A 15,685-nucleotide genomic window follows, 5' to 3' on the forward strand; every position below is an offset into this window, starting at 1 on the left:
ATCTGTTCCACATGGCTGCCCTCCTCCACGGGAGCTATCTTTCTGCCCTTCCTCTACAGTGGCAAATAGGTTCGCCTTAGGTGTTTGCGTGCGTGAAATATGGGGACTTAAACCCTAGGCGCAGAGTTTCCTAGCAGTTCTTTGCATTTGCCCTTTTTTTGCTCTTGCCACTGTAGCTCCTTTATAAGGTGGAGATAGTGTGGCATCCTTGTGTCATATTGTGTGTGTGTGTATGTGTATAGTCCTTGGCACACCACCTGATGGTTAGCAAAGGTACCTGTGCTCCTCATTTCCAGTGATTGGCAGGGAGTGTCCCCTCCCCTAGGGTTGGCCACTCAGTGGCCCTGCATTTCCCCCTTGCTCCATTTACCCTTGCAGCGCTTCTCTGGCCATTGGCATTGCGGCCAGATGGATGCGATGATTGGCTCCTTGGTACATCACACTGAAGATCCATGGACATAACACTGATGATGCACGGATGTCATGCCAAAGTCTTGCCCGTGTTGTGTCAACGTCAGGACACTTCTCCATGGGTGACGGGCAGTATCAGGATTTCCATGGACACTGTCAGCACTGCTGGGATGAGCTGCAGCAGTATAACTGGCAGGGATGCACTGGTGTGGTGATGCTTTGGAGAGCTTAGGATATGATGGGTGCACGGTCACCCATGTAACACTGGTGCAGCGTCCCCATATGACTAGGCTGTTAATTTCTTCAACTCCTTTGTAAAATAGTTGATCTATGTATTCATCTACTTGTCTATTCATAAACCTTGTCTGAACAGGATTTTTTCTCACACAAGCACATGTGTGCATATAGTCAAACCCAGCGCTTTGTCCTGTTCTCCAGTTTTTCCATGTGACCTAATGCTTTTAAGTTGTGCACTATGATTTCAGAGATAACACCTTCACGAGAGCAGTGCTTCTCAAACTTTTTAGCACTGAGATCCACTTTTTAGAATGACAATCTGTCTGAATCCACTAGAAGTGATGTCATTAACCTGGGAGTGATGTCATGGATGGAAGTGACTCATCAAGCAGGAAAATTTTTAACAATCCTAGGCTGCAATCCTATCCACACTTACCCAGGAGTAAGTCCCATTGACTATCATTGTTATACACAGTAGCCTGTTAAAAGTACAGAACTGTAACATTTCCCCAAATGCAGTCACATATCATGGTAGCATCAAGTTTAAGATATTAAAAATAGAATACTGAAATGGAGACCCACCTGAAATTGGCTCATGACCCACCTAGTGTGCCACGATCCACAGTTTGAGAAAGAGTGCCTAGAATAATACCTGCACACCATCTGCATCACAGCCTACTCTCCAGCTGTTTACAGATGAAAAGGAGACAATCCTGTTCTTGAGTACCTGGCTGGTCAGTGATGCTGAGTCAAGGGCAAAGCCCACATAGTATATATTACAACTGTTACACAAACAGAATTTATATTTTAACTTGTGTATGACTTTTTGATGTCTCTGTGGAAGTTCAGTCCCTCCCCTTCATTTTACACTCCCGTGGGGCTCAGCTCATCCATCCTGTCACCAACTTCTGCAGTTCAGCCACTGCAGAATGTTGTTCTCCTCTTCGCAGTGCTACTTTTTGCAAGCATGCATGCCACTCGTACTTTCACAGTGTCAAAATTCAAGCTCTTTTGAGCTGGGCAAATAAATGGAAAAGAGAGGGAGTAACTGAGAACAAAGCCAAACGCACAAAACATCCCTCCATAGGCTCCTGAAGCGGAAGATGTGTTAGCAGAATCAGAAGAACAGGGCAAGTATATAGACCACAGAAGTATATAGACCACAGAATAATGACACACAGGCAATGTTGCCATCAGATTAGAAAACTTCTATAACAGTCACTAGTTCTCTTTCTCTTCCCCCTCATTTGTCTGCTTTCTATCTAGGTGGAAGGGATGGCAAACCCTCTCTTTAGTGTCTGGTACTTTGCACAGTGACTGCAATGAGCAAAATACCAAAAATGCCAGGAAATCTAGTTTACTAAGCATTTCTGTCAGATAGCAAGAATTACAACCCAATCCTAATTAAATTCCTGTGTGATGATGCAGCAGCTCCGGCATGGCTTCCATTGAATCTCATGGAGGAATTTTGGCTGCTGAAGGTTCCTCATGGAAAGGGGTCATTTGTCCCATTGTCCCGGAGTAAGTCCCAGCAGCCGCAATAGGTCAACTCAGACCTGTGCCAGTGATATCGTTGGTGCAAATCCAAGTTGATCTGAATCAGCAGATCAGGGATGGGAAGGGGATTGGCTGTGGTGCACGCCAGCACTACCAATCTTGTCCCCTCCCAGGCCTGATCTGCCCAGCCTGCCCCTTGTTCCTCCCATCTTTTGTTCCACCCCCTCCCCACCCTGTCCCTGCACAGGTCTTAGCTTGTCCTGTGGGCATCCTGGCATCAGTGGGAAGGCACCAGCGCTTGCTTGCTTGCTTGCAACTGTTGCTAAAATATTAGGTCCTGATGCTAGAAGCCCAGGTTCATCCCCATTCACACAGCTGTTTAGCAGCTCTGATCTCCTTGGGTTACAATTATAACAAACCATACATTGCACAAAATCATTCGTTAGTGGACTAGTCCAATTCACTGTTTGTGTGCATTCAGATTTGAATTACTTTAGCTGTGTCCATTACGGTCATTGTGCATAAACTGATGCACCTTCACAAAATGACAAAGTCTTCACCGTATTTCTGAGAAATGAGGTTTTACTATTCTCCCCATTCTCTGTTAGAGAGAGAGAGAGAGAGATTTGTTAAAGACATTTTACCTATATGCACTTCATGGAAAGTAATGTGCCATGTTCATATTCCACACTCTGTCCAAAGGTAACAGGTAATTTGCTATAACAATACACTGTTAACCCAACGGGTAATGTGAGAATTCATTTTTCAGGCAATCATCTAGGGCAGGGGTGCTCAATAGGTGGATCGCGATCTACCGGTAGATCGCGAGGCAAAATGTGTAGATCCAGGAGCCCAGTCTCTCCAAACTGTTAATATGTCAGTTTCATCTAGTGACTAGACGAAACTGACATATTTAGCTGACACTAAACTGACACTGAAACTGACACTTTAGCTGCTCTTCAGGCATGCAGCAACAAAACTGACGAAACTGACTAGACACCAGCAGGGGCTCCATACATTAAAGGGGGTGTCTGTCAGATGCTTCCTTCCCCCCTAGTAGATCTCCGGGCCTTGTTGGGTTTCAAAGTAGCTCTCGAGCCAAAAAAGTGTGAGCACCCCTGATCTAGGGGAAAAGCCTAACTGTGACCCTCTTCTACCTGAAATGGCTATTTCTAGCCTGTACTTTCATTAGGGAAATTTAATTCAGTTTGATCCGATTAATAGAGAGGAGCAGCAATTTTTATAGCCACAATCCTAATAAAGTTAATATCTGTTGCGTCTCTAAATTTAGAAATTCTCAAGATGTCATATTAAGAGTCAGAAGTCAGGGCTTAATTTTTTTTTCCTTAGTGTGGCAAATCATGCTGAATCAAATCAAAACTGGCATTGAGAGAACCTACTCATTTAGATAATGAGACCTTTCACTAATGTTCCACAGAGGGCACTAGCGGGATACCTAGGAGACTGAAGTTGGACTACTTATTGTATTAATGGAAGATGGGGAAGTTTAATGTGTAGGTATCAGTATGAGTTATGTGAAGATCGTCACCTGCTGAAGAAAATGCCATTAACAGAATCAGGAGTGGTTTTAGAGATTGACAAGACTGAGCACTGGCCAAGGGCTATGCCCATCAGAGGACCACCTGACTGAGTCAACCCCTAAACCAGATGGCAGCATCCAGTACATTATGAGGGGCTGAATGGGGATGCCTTAGAGAAGCATTTCTCAAACTGTGAGTCAGGACAAATTAGGTGGATTGTGAGCCAATTTCAGGTGACTCCTCATTCATTTCAATGTGTATTTTATTGTTAATATCTTAGACTTGAAGCTACCATGGTATGTGACTGCATTTGGGGAAATGTGACAGATCTGCACTTTTAACTATTATGTCAATGCTTTTGACTGATATTAAATGGGGCTTAGTCCTCGGTAAGTGTGGACAGAATTGCAGCCTTTGGGATGTTTGGGGTTGTTTTTTGTTTTTTTTTAAACAGATCAGAAACTGCTTTGGAGGGTTAGGAGGGTTCTTCTTTATTTTAAATAAATGTTTAAACTTATACTTATTGTAAATGTTTAATGTACTTAATTGAATTGATTATGGCGGTGTTAAAAATTTTTCCTTCTTGATGATGTCACTTCTGGCCATGACATCACTTCCAGAGGGTCCCTACAGATTGTGATTCTAAAAAGTGGGTCCTGATGCTAAAATGTTTGCGAACCACTGCTATAGAGGAGCCAGTGCAGGGCTTTAACCAAATCCCCTAACAACATGGCACTGACCCTGCTCAGAATTGAAACCAGAATGCAAAAGCTTATTCCAACCAGCAAAGCTGATCTCAACCAAATTTCACACAGAGATGATACAAGCGTCCCGTTCCCCATTCCCCCATTTTCTTTGTTCTATTCATGGAAAGTGAAAACTTTATGTGAGTTGAAGATGCTTCAAAAGTTTCAGGGACAGCTTACTGTTCACTGGCAGTGGAATGATTATTGTTCATATGGTATCTTCCAGAGGAAGTTAGTCATGACTAAGAATCAACTTGAAACAAATGAGAGTTTTGGCAGTTAAGACAAATTCATGGGCAAGAGAGTACGGACTAGTAGTCTTGATAACTATAGGCCAGTTGACACTGAGATTAAGTTTAATCACTTAAACAGTGATTAAGGTCACTGTTGACACTGAAGCTCTTTCCGCACTCCTGGCACTTATAGGATTTCTCCCCTGTGGGTTCTCTCATGGATTTTAAGGTTACCACTTCAACTGAATGGCTTTCCACATTCCTTGCACTTACAGGGTTTCTCCCCTGTGTGGGTTCTCTCATGGAGGTTAAGGTCATCACTCTGACTGAATGTCTTTCCACATTCCTTGCAGTTATAGGGTTTCTTCTCTGTGTGGATTCTGTGATGGAGTATAAGGTTGTTGCTGATACTGAAGCTCTTTCCACACTCCTGGCACATATAGGGTTTCTGCCCTGTGTGGGTTCTCTCATGGAGGTTAAGGTCACCGCTCTGACTGAATGTCTTTCCACATTCTTTGCACTTATAGGATTTCTCCTCTGTGTGGATTCTGTGATGGCGATTAAGCCCACTGCTGACACTGAAGCTCTTTCCACACTCCTGGCACTTATAGGGTTTCTCCCCTGTGTGGGTTCTCTCATGGATCTTAAGGTCACCGCTCTGACTGAAGCTCTTTCCACATTCCTGGCACCTATAGGGTTTCTGCCCTGTGTGGGTTCTCTCATGGAGGTTAAGGTCATCACTCTGACTGAATGTCTTTCCACATTCTTCGCACTTATAGAGTTTCTCCTCTGTGTGGATTCTGTGATGGCGATTAGGCCCACTGCTGACACTGAAGCTCTTTCCACATTACTGGCACATATAAGGTTTCTCCCCTGTGTAGGTTCTCTCATGGATTTTAAGGTTACAACTGAAAGTCTTTCCACATTCCTTGCACTTAAAGGATTTCTTGCCTGTTTGCATTCTGTGATGGTGATTAAGTCCACTGCTGTTACTGAACATCTTTCCACATTCCTTGCACTTATAGGGTTTCTCCCCTGTATGGGTTCTGTGATGGTGTATAAGGTTGCTGCTGACATTGAAGCTCTTTCCATACCCCTGGAACTTATAGGGCTTCTCCCTTAGGTGGTTTCTCTCATGGATTTTTAGTTCACCACTCCAACTGAAACTCTTTCCACAGTCCTGGCACATAAATGGTCTCTCCTCTCTGCAGGGTTTTTGCTGTGAAAAATGTGTCTGCTTCCTCTTTCTTCCAATCTGGTTCCAAACCGATGCTGTTGAAATAAGAAATGCAGTAAGAGACCAAAGGAAGAAACTGCAGCTTGTTGGGGAAATCACATATAGTGTTTTTTTGTCTGACCAGAACTACGGCCCAGAAAAGCCCCAGCAATCTTTAACTGTAAGTGCCTTCATCAATGTGATATTCTGCTTTATTGGAGGCAAAGAAGTCTCACAGAAATAAAAGCCACAACTAGAGAGGAGGAATGAGAAACAGTAATGACTAAGAATGAAATGAAGAAAACCTCTAATTGAGAATGACATTTCAGATTTAGGGATGATTGGAAACTGTCTCCTATGAAATTGAATGTTGTCCAGAAATGGTGCAGCTGATGAATCATCGAAAAGTGGATCTGGAATAGGGAGGACATCTGGCTTGCTGGAAAAAACTGGGCCCAAAAGTATGCCAAGGCTGTGCACTGGTTCCTTCAGAGGGAAGGCAACCCCATCTACAAAAGGACAAACACCTCCTCCCAGATGATTCTCCAGAGAAAAAGAATCCCTACACTGTCTCATTTAAGTTTCCATTTGTTAGTTCCAGATCAAGCCCATCACTACTCTTCCAGGCACTGCTATAGACCATTACTGGTTCTGCTTTTCAGACACACGTTCACATGTGTGCAAAGGGAAAATTCCTTTGGCATCCTGGGGTCCTGCGCTGTGGCCAATGGCAGAGGTCAATGGTTCAGAAGGAAGAGGGAAGGGAGGAAGGAGAAGGAGAAGGTGTAACAAACAATCTATTACTCTAGCAATAATGTCCCAAAAGCAGAGAAAGGGAATCAAAATCAAAAGGCAATTCAATGTTTCTTAGTCGTTCATATGGCTGGGCCCTAAACACAAGTGACTGCTATTTATAGAGGAGAAAATAGAGAAATCCTTAAAAATGAGAGAAAAGAGGCATACTGGCACAATCATGGAGACGGAACAGAAGGGGTAGAGAAGGATGAAAGAAAATTAGGAGGCTTACCCAGGGCAAAGGATGAAAAGTCCTGAGTCATGGAAGAAAGGGGGGTACGAAAAGAGGTGGGCAGCTTCATATGGTGCCAGTGGGTCAAATGAAAGTTCACAGCAGCAACTAGGCAGACATGAGCAAAGGAGAAAAGAACAGAAAATACTAGGTAATTCAGGTAACTCAGGATGTAATCCTAACCAACTTTCTAGCCTGAAGTAAGGTCGACACAGCTCTGAGGTAAAGCAACAAACATTCCCTTACCTCAAGGAGGCCTCCATGACTGCCACCCAACTGCAGGATCCAGCACATGCCCCATTGGCACATCTGTGTCAGTGCTGGAAAGTTGGTTAGGATTTGGTTGGTCAATTACAAGTGCTGCCTTCCTCTAGACTTCTAGGTTCTGAGGCCACCTGCCATAAGTAGTCTTTCAAAGTCATTGTACTCGCCTGGGTTTCATCAGACAGCACTGGACCTGAAGAATCAGTCATCATCTCTGGCATTTACTTCTCAGAGCCTTCCAGAAACTACAATTCCCAAGATCCTACAAGAACAGCAATCACAGTAGTTTCCTCATATAAGCTTGAGATATTTTCCTCCTTCTCTACTCTGTACTCCAATCTCTCCCTCAAGGAAATACATTTTTATCCCTGTATATTCTACATGAGGAAGTTCCAAATTACCCAGAGACATGTTCCCCGCTGCTCTCCCATCTGAGCTCTCAATACCACTTCACTATTTATGCAGGAATATTTGTGCTGTTTCTCTCTTGCATGGATCTATCACACAGAAGGAGAGCCCAACCACAGGAGGAATTGTCCCCCAAAACATGTCCACCTCCTCTAAAGGGGAGACAAGGGACCTTTAGTCAATTTATGTCGCCACTCCCCAGGTCGGGGTAACCCTTCTCATCCAAACACCCAGAACTGGGCTGGCCAGAAGGTGAGGATGTGGGGCCTTAGGCATCACAGCAACAATGCTCAGGTCATGCAACCAGGTCACCATCTCTCCCCTGGCAATATCCACTGGAACAGAAGCTCCTACCTGGGGCACCTATCAATTAAAGGTCAAAGGATCATCCTTACCTACAAAATCACATTTTCATAATTCTCCATCATGACGGACTCATACAGGTGCCTTTGGCATGAACTCAGAAGAGTCCACTCTTCGCTGCTGAAATATAGTGCTATCTCTGTGAATGAAATCCAGCTGTGAAAGAAAAAGGAGACACATCCTATTAACAACTCAGCCTTGACCATGACTGCAATCCAAACAGAGAAGTGCATCCCAGTTTCCATCAAAGGACAAAACTTTTCTAAATTTGAAAACACATCCACATATGCATTCCTGCTCAACTTTTGGACTTCCAGCTCCAATGAAGATTCCCAAGTTTCCTGAAAGAGGCTCACGGTATCCTTTTCTTCAATTCCAGTTTCCAAATTGATACCATAGATAGAGCATGCATGGAAGCCCAGGAGCAATTCCCACTGCTTACAAGGGGGTGTATTTCCAGGACCAAGAACCATGTGCATTGTGTAGCTGCTTTCATGCATTGTAAGCCCAATCTAAAAAGCCAGCTACTCTGGCTGTGGCAGAGGCTTAGCCAGGTGCCCACTTGAGCCCCCACACTATGTTACCATCAATGCTTTATAAAACGTGTGTAACATGCACACACAAGGGGGAAAGCAATCGTATGCAGGGATCCTGTGTCAAAGATACTCTGGCAAGAATTATCGTGCACCAATGTACAGTATACTGAAAGTGCTTAAGAACCCAAACGGGGTTTCAGCTCAGACTCACTATTCTGACACACTAGTTCTAAAACTATACGGGGGAGTCCAACCATCAACATGCACACACAATGGAGCCCTAAAGAAAGCAGCTGGGAGGTGAAAAGGAGAGGTGGGGGAGAAACTGCTCTGAAGGAAAAGCAGAGAGATGGGGAGAAAAATCTCCTTTACCTGGCCTGGATGAGCGGCAACCATTTTTGTTCCTCCACAAGGTTTACTTTGCTTTGATTCTCTGCTACCTGGCAGGGAGAGAAAGGAGACCCTTATGAGTTTTTTTAACCTTGCATACCTGCTTCATGGACATGCTTGAATTCCTTTTCACTGTTGGAGGTGATGGCTTTGGAGGAGACTGGGCAGCTTCAGGGAGGAGCATCGTGGCTCTTACTCCTGATGGCTGGAAGCTGACTGTCTTTGGATGCAGAGGCTGCCTTGGCTGGAGGAGGGTTGGGAGAGGAGCTCTGCCTCTGGGAGGCTCCAGCAATCACCATGATCTCTGCCTCAGGAGCACTGATGGTTTCATAGGGAAAGCCTGGGGAGAGAAGCTGGCAATCACTGGGTGGGTAGAGGAACAGGATCCCCAAGGGGGCTGCATGAGGCCCTCAACCAGGCCTGTGGCTGCCAGTCCCACCAGGCTCCCTCCACAGGGGGAAGGAGAGTCCAGCAGCCCTGCCTTCCTAGGCTTCCCAGTGCAGCCTCCAGCTCAGCTCCCTCCCCATCCAGAGCCTGCCAATCCCTCCCTGGCTGGTCTCCTCCACACACCTGCTCCAGGCCTCCCTCTCTCCCTAGGCTCAGGCCTCCCACTCCCTCCTTCTCCAGCCTTCTGGCAAGGCCTCCCCCCTCTCAGGGTCAGAGTCCAGGTCACAGCAGGGCTCTTGGGAAATGTAGTCTCCAGGCCCTGCAGACCCTTTACCCATCATTAACACATCTATACCTTCCATTGATCCTCCCCCCCCCCCTTTTCTCTGCCTCTCCTGCACAGACTGGCTTCTCCTCTGCTCAGACCATAAGTTTCAAAGTGCTTTTTTCACACTGGCAAGGGAATCTCAGATTTTTCTACCAGGCAGAACATTTTCTCCTAATGAGTCTCTGTTTACAGTGGACCTCTCATGAGGGGCTGGAGAGTTCCTGTTCCAGAAAGGTATTGATCCATCCTTGTCCCATCCAGCCCTGCCTTTCCCTGAAGAAATCTTGTTAGTGTTTTCTAGAACTGAAGGGGTTTTTTCTAGAACTGAAGACTGCGTTCATGTCTCCCTCCTCCATATACTGGCCGGAGTGCTGGGAGAGCAGCAGTCATTATTTTTGCCTCCGCTTTCCCCTCTGGGTGTCTGACGGCTTTGCTCCTGGAAGTGGGTGACTCTCTGCCTGCCTGTCCGTCCTGCCTGCTCCCTGGTGCAGAGCCCAGTAGGCACATGAAGAAAAAAACAAGGGTGGTTTTGGCTTTTCTTGCCAGTGAGCCCAGAGCAGGCTACGGGCCTCCCACTTGTCTCCAGATCTCTTTCCCCACAGACCCTGTCAAAGGCTGCCCAGCTTGGGGGTGGGGAAGAGCAGGGCCTCTGAGATGAATTTGATCATGAGGCCTTTGGTAGGAATTTTATCAAAGCTAAAGTTGAATCAGGCTCAGTGTCTTTCAAAATACAGACAGCTTCTGTTGTCAGATACTGTGAAATATTGGTTGATTTTCTATTAGTAGTCTCTGGAAGAAGTTGGGCCGCTAAGGTCATTCCTTGACTTTTTGATGGTTCTTGCAGGAATGGCAGCTTGTGACCCTGGTAACTTAATGGGAATGCCACACAATCCACTTGAAAAGGAACATTTACTTTACAAGTGGATTCCCCCCCCCCCCAGATTCTTATAGTTTGCTTCACATCAGTCTGAATACAGAGTATTTACAGTTCATTTTGAATTGTCTTTTGGCTGAAAGTCAGCAGTGACAGAATGGCTAGGCTTCAGTAGGCCCAGAATATTGCTTTTCATTTCACTGCTTCTGCTCACATAGCCATGTTGCAAAGTGAAGTTCACGTTTCTGTGTGACTTTTGCATTGCATGAGATTCTGGTCCTCTCTTGCTGAGCGTCCAAGTGAAACTTTAAAAAAAAATTTCTTCCCGTCCCAACAATGAACTGTGGAATGTTCATTTAATGACACTACCTCTGTGTGTTTGCTCAAAGAATATCTTTGCATTGCGTTAATGGTATTTTATCTTCTTTTTTAAAGATCTTTGCAGCATAGCCTTCCAAACTATGTTTCATCTGCTCTAGTATTTTGCTTTTGACAGTAGCCAATGAGGTGTCTTTGCAAACTCACAAGATTCTGAGTGTGGCAGAATTTACAACCGTGGAAGAGAGCTGACTTAAAATGGCTGCCGATGATGTGTGCAGCATGCCACTGACAACCATTTGCTAAGTACTGTCCAAGAGGTGGCATCGCCAGAGGAGTGCCAGGGTAGCCCTTCGCCCCCACTGGTTCCAGTAAATCACAGGAGGCATGGGGTGAAGGAAATGGGCAGCACATGGGTGGAATAAGAAGGAGATTGGGACCCTGTCTGGAGGTTGTTGTGTGCAGGCAGAGGGGAGGCATCAGCAACAACGGCTTCACCAATATCTGGTCCTTCATCCTCACACACAAGAACAGCCCCGCTGGATCATAGGCCCATCTAGTCCAACTTCCTGTATCTCATAGTGGCCCACCAAATGCCCCAAAGAGCACACAATACACAAGAGACCCACATACTGGTGTCATCCCTTGCATCTGGCATTCTGAGGTAACCAACTTCTAAAATCAGGAGGTTGCACATATACATCATGTCTTGTAACCCATACTGGATTTTTCCTCCAGAAATTTGTCCAATCCCCTTTTAAAGGCATCTAGGCCAGATGCCATCACCACATCCTGTGGCAAGGGGTTCCACAAACTAACTACACACTGAGTACAGAAATATTTTCTTTTGTCTGTCCTAACTCTCCCAACACTCAATTTAGCAGATGACCCCTGGTTCTGGTGTTATGTGAGAGGGAAAAGAGCATCTCTCTACCCACTGTATCCATCCTCTGCATATTTTTGTGTGTCTCAAACATATCCCCCCCAGCACCTTTTTTCTAAAATGAAGAGTCCCAAACATAGGCCAGGAGGCGTATCCAGTGCAAGAGAGGGGCTCAGCCACTCTTCCCCTTATCTCCGGGTAAGTCACTGCAGCCCCAATGGGTCTCCTCATGAGGTGGCATAAATCCGAGGACAGCGGAGCAGCTTGCTGTTCGGAGAACATAGTTGGGATCTGGCATGACAGCCGGGTCCCAGCCCCACCTCTCACTCCCTACCCACCCACCCCTGGGACCACCCTCCACCTGCCCCCCCATCCTGGAAAATCTCCCTCCTGTCTCCTCCCCATCCAGCGCAGATACTTGCATCAGCTGAACTCAGTTGATGCAACCCTCCCCATCAGAGTCAGCATGGAGGCTGGATTCAGCCACCAGCCCAGCCGACTCTAAAGGAGGTACAAATGTGCTTTATGGCACTTTTACAACCCTCCTGGGCCTGTGCAAGGGACTTGCGCTGGCCCAAGGTGCAGTCAAGATTACGCCCTTAGTTGCTCTTTTTTTTTGCACCTTTTCCATTTCCACAATATCCTTTTTGAGATGTGGCAACCAGAACTGGACGAAATACTCCAGGTTTGAACTTACCATTGATTTGTACAACAGTATTATAATATTACCGGATGTATTCTCAATACCTTTTATTTTTTGCCCCAATGTGCATTACTTTGCACTTACTTTCATTGAAACACATCTGCCATTTTGCTGTGTATTCTCCCAGTTTGGAGAGATCCTTCTGGAGCTCCTCATAATCTCTTCTGGTCTTCACCATTCAAAAACGTTTGGTGACATGTGCATACTTAGCCACTTTGCTACTTAATCCTGTCTCCAGGTCATTTATGAACAGGTTGAAAAGCACCGGTCTCAGGACAGATCCTTGGGGCATCACTTTTCACCTCCCTCCACTGTGAGAATTACCCATTGACACCCAATCTCCTGGTCCTCAACCAGTTTCTAATCCAGGAGAGAACTTGCCCTCTAATGCCCTGGCTATGGAATTTTCTCAGCAGCCTTTGGTGACGGACTGTTTGAAAATGCCTTCTGAAAATCCATATATACAATATCCACAGATTATCCCGTATCCACATGCCTGTTGACCTTTTCAAAGAATTCTAAAAGGTTTGTGAGGCAAGAATTACCCTTACAGGAGCCATACTGATTCTCCCTCTTCCTCCCACTTCCTTCACTATTCGAATTTGTGCTAGCTAATGAGTTGAGTAATCTTGAGTAGACCTACGGCAGGGATGGGGAAAAATTGGGCCAAGATAGGGGCAGGAAACGAGGCAGTATCAGCCGCATAAGTGCCACCAGAATCCTATCCCTCTTGCTGGCCTCGATCTGCCTACCTGGGTCTACTCAGACTTATCCAGCTATACAGCTGGCAAAAGTCTGAGTAGACCAAGTGGGGCGGCAAAGGCTTTTCCTGGGGCAAGGAAATAAATATTACCCCAATGAGGTCTTCACGACCTGAAACTCCCCCATGGGATGCAGCGCTAAACGTGTTGATGCAGCTGCATTGCAGCACAGGGAGTTAGGTAGGATTGTGCTGCCTATCTCATTGAAATCTGTATGAGTCACTTCTGAGCAAACATGCACAGGATTGTGCTGAAAATATCCTATTGAAAGAGTACCCTCTGCGGGGGCAATGCCAGGCTGGATGTGGTCAGTCGACCTAGCCTGAATGTGCCCAACCGGCTCTGAAGCCTTGCAAAGCCCATGTCTCTAAGTCTGTCCAGCAGTCTGAACAGACCTTCAATGAGGCAATGTAGACTCCCACACCCTGACTCACCTTGGGCCTGCTGTTGGACTGTTTTCCTTGGCACATCACCCCACCTATGTCTTCTGTTCTGTGACTCTCTTATTGTGGCTTGTTCCAGCCATAGCCATGACATGATAGAGAGATGGGTGGGAGACTCCTCAGGGTAAAGGAGAGTGTCCTAGCATTTGTGAAAGATATCAGGTAATGACAGGGTATCATAGGTGTTCCCATGTAAAGAACGTACCATTACAAGCCCAGCTGAATCTGCCCTGAAGCCCCATTCCATTTTCAGACAATAGCATGCTAGCTGCCGAAATATGCAATTACTGTGCATAGAAGCTGATAATGTGAAGCCATTCATGTAAGTTGTTCTGAATCTTTTCTTCATGTGATCACAGACTACAAAGTATGGTATATACATGTTGGTGTTCTAATAACCCAGGCCTATGAAGTATTCCTCATGCCTAGTCATGCCCCCCCAGACCACTGTGGCTGTTACTACCTGTATTCCTCAGGTAAACATTCCAGTAGCTTACTAGGGGATAGAGTAGCAGCAATGCATTCTCCTTCTTGCCAGGTGCCATTTTAAAATTCCCACATGCTCTACCCCTGACCGTCATGGGATGGGACATCTGGGAGTTGTAAAATGGCACATGGCAAGAAACATGATGGACTACAGCCAAGATGGGATGCTTATAGGCAATGGGAAGTAGCACCCACAGTGGGTGGAGTTCACTTTCCTGCTGCCACAATAGCAGTACTGAAGGAGAACTCACCATTTTCTATCTCTTGCCCAGTTTCTGGGCAGATGGGGGGGGGGTAGCCAACACATATGTGCATCTATAAAAGGGAGGTCCTCAGGGCTTTTACCTGAACCACCCCCCCCCCCCCAAAACAAAACAAAACAAAACCTGGCAACATTGTCCGTGACCACTGTAACATGTACTCCAGTCTGGACTTTATCACTTGATATGTCTTGCCAGTATAAAATTTCAAGCTGTATTCATCTGCTGCAACAAAAACAAATCTTGTTGATATGTCTCTCTCTGTACTCATATCTACCAACTGAGGATGACATTCTAATCTGTATATTCTACTCTAGTCACAAAAGTTTATGCCGCAATAAATCTATTCCTCTATAAGGTGCCACAAGATTCTGCTAATTTCATATCAGTACACAGCTTTTCACTGTTTTTCTGACATTAGCAAACATTTACAGATCTCTAGTCCAGACAGATGTTTTTTTCAGGCTTGGAATGAAGCCCTGGTGGGCAATTAATGAACGGCTTTCCGTCTGATTCCCTCAAGAAGTTCCTTCTCACTTGGCTGTGCAATTGCGTTTATAGAGTTTTGGTGCCTCAAATGGATATGGAGAAAAAAAAACCTAGATTTTCTCTAATTTTGCTCTTGTGCATCAACAGTCCCCCTCCCCCACACACACATATTCTGGAGCGCCTGCAGTTACTGTTTGGAGAATAAGAAGTCTAATTATTTTGTTTTGTGACTGCTACTCCCGAGCTGGATTGGACTGGAGAAGCACTGAGGGCACAGAGAGGCTATTTGTGTCCTTTCTGATTAAGCCAGTTGCCTGAAGTTATTTGCATGTGGGACAGTGGCGGTGGTTAATGCCAGCCGTGTGACAAGGAGTGGACATAGGCAGCATTTTCAACTCTAACTGATAAACGTGAATATCTTCAGTGCTGGGGATGTTCAGCTGCTTGAGAATTAGCTTGCAGCAAGCACCACGTGCACCAATATTTTGCCACCCAGAACAGCCAAATTCTGTTGTCTTTAGCAAGACTTCAGTTGCAGGATTTTGCCCACTGAAATAGTAGCTCCAGCTGTGTGTATTTTAACTTGTTCTGAATGAAAGCTGATGGACACCAGTAGCTGTCAGAGGCATATGGGGAAGAAAAAGAGGACAAATTGGGAAATGTGATTCAGATAGAAGAAGAGTGTGATAGAAAGGAGAAGAGGTAATCTATTGAATATTTAAGACACTGGCCCAGCACTAGTGACTTAAAAGTGTAATCCAGGGTATACTGTAGATACTCGCATACAGGGCGATAAATTTGTCCCAACAGATGGCTCCTGAATCAACCCTTCGCCTTATCTGCAGGGCCACTAGGGGTCAGGGCTGTTTCAGGCACACTGCGGA

General features: G+C 45.6%; 1 protein-coding gene and 1 pseudogene across 1 annotated transcript in view; one reads left to right on the top strand and one right to left on the bottom strand.

The window, feature by feature from the left end:
• Positions 1–15,685, top strand: part of LOC136638587 (zinc finger protein 585A-like) — a 904,673-nt gene that overhangs the window by 129,483 nt on the left and 759,505 nt on the right. The gene's annotated exons all lie outside the window — the stretch shown is intronic.
• On the bottom strand, positions 4,789–9,053 carry LOC136641098 (zinc finger protein 45-like; annotated as a pseudogene).

Source organism: Tiliqua scincoides, chromosome 2 (genome assembly GCF_035046505.1).
Source record: "Tiliqua scincoides isolate rTilSci1 chromosome 2, rTilSci1.hap2, whole genome shotgun sequence".
Classification (NCBI taxonomy): Eukaryota; Metazoa; Chordata; class Lepidosauria; order Squamata; family Scincidae; genus Tiliqua; species Tiliqua scincoides.